Genomic DNA, 2,307 nt, shown 5'->3' on the forward strand with positions numbered 1-2,307 from the left:
ATGAAGAAGAAGCAAACACACCTCCCGTATTATAATTTGCATTGTAGTGCGGGCCACCATAAAACTCACAGCCAAGCTGTGCTGCTTGGACTGGCATCTGGAGCTGGTTGATCTTCTTGGCCAAAAGCTCCACCTGAGCTGCCAAGGCTGATATAGAATCTACCTAGTTCACCACCCATTGTTGTCCTGGCCTACTCCTAGAAGACTGCCACTGATATGTGTTCATAGCCATCTCCTCAATTAACTGGGCCTGCTCTGGCATCTTACTATTAATGGCCCCACCTGCAGCTGCATCTATCATCTGCCTCGTAGCTGAGTTCAAGCCATTGTAAAAAGTCTGCACCTGTATCCATAATGGCAAACTATGGTATGGGCAACATCTTAGCGAGTCCTTGTACCTCCCCACACATCATACATGCTCTCATCATCAAACTGGAAAAAAGAAGAAATATTATTATGCATGTTTGCTGTCTTAGTAGGAGGAGAGTACTTATAAAGAAATTTCTCAACCACAGAACTCTAGGTGGTGATGGTGTTGGCTGGTAGGGACTGTAGCCATCTCTTTTTCTTTATCCCTCAAGGAAAATGGAAATAGCCTAAGCCGAATGGCATCATCGATAGTTCCATTTATCTTGAAGGTATCACAAATCTCTAAGAAGTTCACGATGTGGGCGTTAGGATCTTCACTAGGCAAGCCCCCAAACTATACACTCTACTGCACTATCTGAATGACATTTAGCTTAATTTCAAAATTATTCGCTGCAACAGGTGGCCTCAGTATACTGATGTGCATCCCCTCCAGGGAATACGAACTCGAACCAGATATGTTCAAACACCAAGATAAGCAATGGTGAGAAACTCAAACTGATAAATGCTCTCCCTATTTAAGAGGAAGCACCCTTACCAATAAGTTCGAATTGTCGCCCTAAGATCTAACTTGAAAGTTTGTAATTGATTATGGAACTAACAAATTTAGCAATAGAACTACTAAGCCCTTTAGTTATAAATAGATGAAGAATGTTCAAACAACCCAAGAAACTAATAAAAACTTAATTGATTGATCAAACATGTAAATGTGAAACTAAACTAAACAAGTTAATTTAATCTCAAGAAATTCAAGAGTTAACAACTCAAAGGAAATAAACTTCATTCAAAATGATATATTGATCTAATGCCCTTTTGGCCGAAATAAATAGCTCTATTTATAGGGTTTTGAAATGATTTTAACCCTAAAAGGACTAAAAGATAAGGAATAAAAATCAAACCTTAAAAGACTCATAATATGAGGCTAATCTTATCCCTATAAGGAAGGATAAGATAAAGAGTAATCTAACCCTAATTAAAATCCTAAATTCATGGAAGAAAGTTCTCTTTATCCAATACTTCTAAAAATAGAGAAAATTAACTAAAAATAAGTCCACTACGAATTTATCTTGAAAAATTCAAAGCTCTTTTTGCAGGTTCCAGCATCTCATAAATTGTAAGGCGTGGTCACGCCTTATTGACAATGATCTTCTGCCCCCATTTTACGTAGCTCACAGGTTGTAAGGCGTGGTCATGCCTTATTGAAGATGAGCTTCTACCTCAATTTTCATTAATAGCAATTACTGTCACTATCTTCAAGGCATTGTTATCATCATCAAAAGCACCATCATTAACCATCTTCAAAACATGCTCCAAGTAAGAATTTAAGACTTGCTTGAACTTCTTACTCCTTGCTCGTGCCATTGGTCCTCTATAGGCTAGTGGATCCATGCTAGTTGACTTAGATTCATCCTTGGTTGCATCATCAAATCTAAAGGACTTAAAGGAATAAAGCCATAGACAATCTCAAATGGGCAAAATTGAGTAGAAGAATGCATACTACGATTATATGCGAATTCAACATGCGGCAAACAATCTTCCCATATTCTCAAGTTTCGTTTAACCATGGTCCTAAGTAATTGTGACAAAGTTCTATTCACTACCTCGGTTTGACCATCGGTTTGGGGATGACATGTAGTAGAAAAAAGCAATTTAGTTCCCATTTACCCCATAAGGTCTTCCAAAAATAGCTCAAAAACTTGGTGTCCCTATCACTAACAATAGTTCTAGGCATACCATGTAAACGTACAATTTCTCTAAAGAACAATTTAGCAACATGTTGTGCATCATCTGTTTTCCTACATGCAATAAATTGTGACATCTTTGAAAACCTATCCACCACAACAAAAATACTATCATGCCTATGCTTAGACCTCGGTAATCCAAGCACAAGATCCATAGATATGTCAATCCAAGGAGAATTAGGTATGGGCAAAGGCATGC

General features: G+C 37.9%; 1 non-coding gene across 1 annotated transcript; it reads left to right on the forward strand.

The window, feature by feature from the left end:
- The first annotated feature begins 359 nt into the window (after positions 1 to 359).
- LOC112535301 lies at positions 360 to 462 on the forward strand. The gene has a single exon (XR_003079460.1). It is a non-coding gene; the product is annotated as a small nucleolar RNA R71 (small nucleolar RNA).
- Positions 463 to 2,307: the final 1,845 nt, after the last annotated feature.

Source organism: Ricinus communis, chromosome 1 (assembly GCF_019578655.1).
Source record: "Ricinus communis isolate WT05 ecotype wild-type chromosome 1, ASM1957865v1, whole genome shotgun sequence".
In the NCBI taxonomy this organism is placed as follows: domain Eukaryota; kingdom Viridiplantae; phylum Streptophyta; class Magnoliopsida; order Malpighiales; family Euphorbiaceae; genus Ricinus; species Ricinus communis.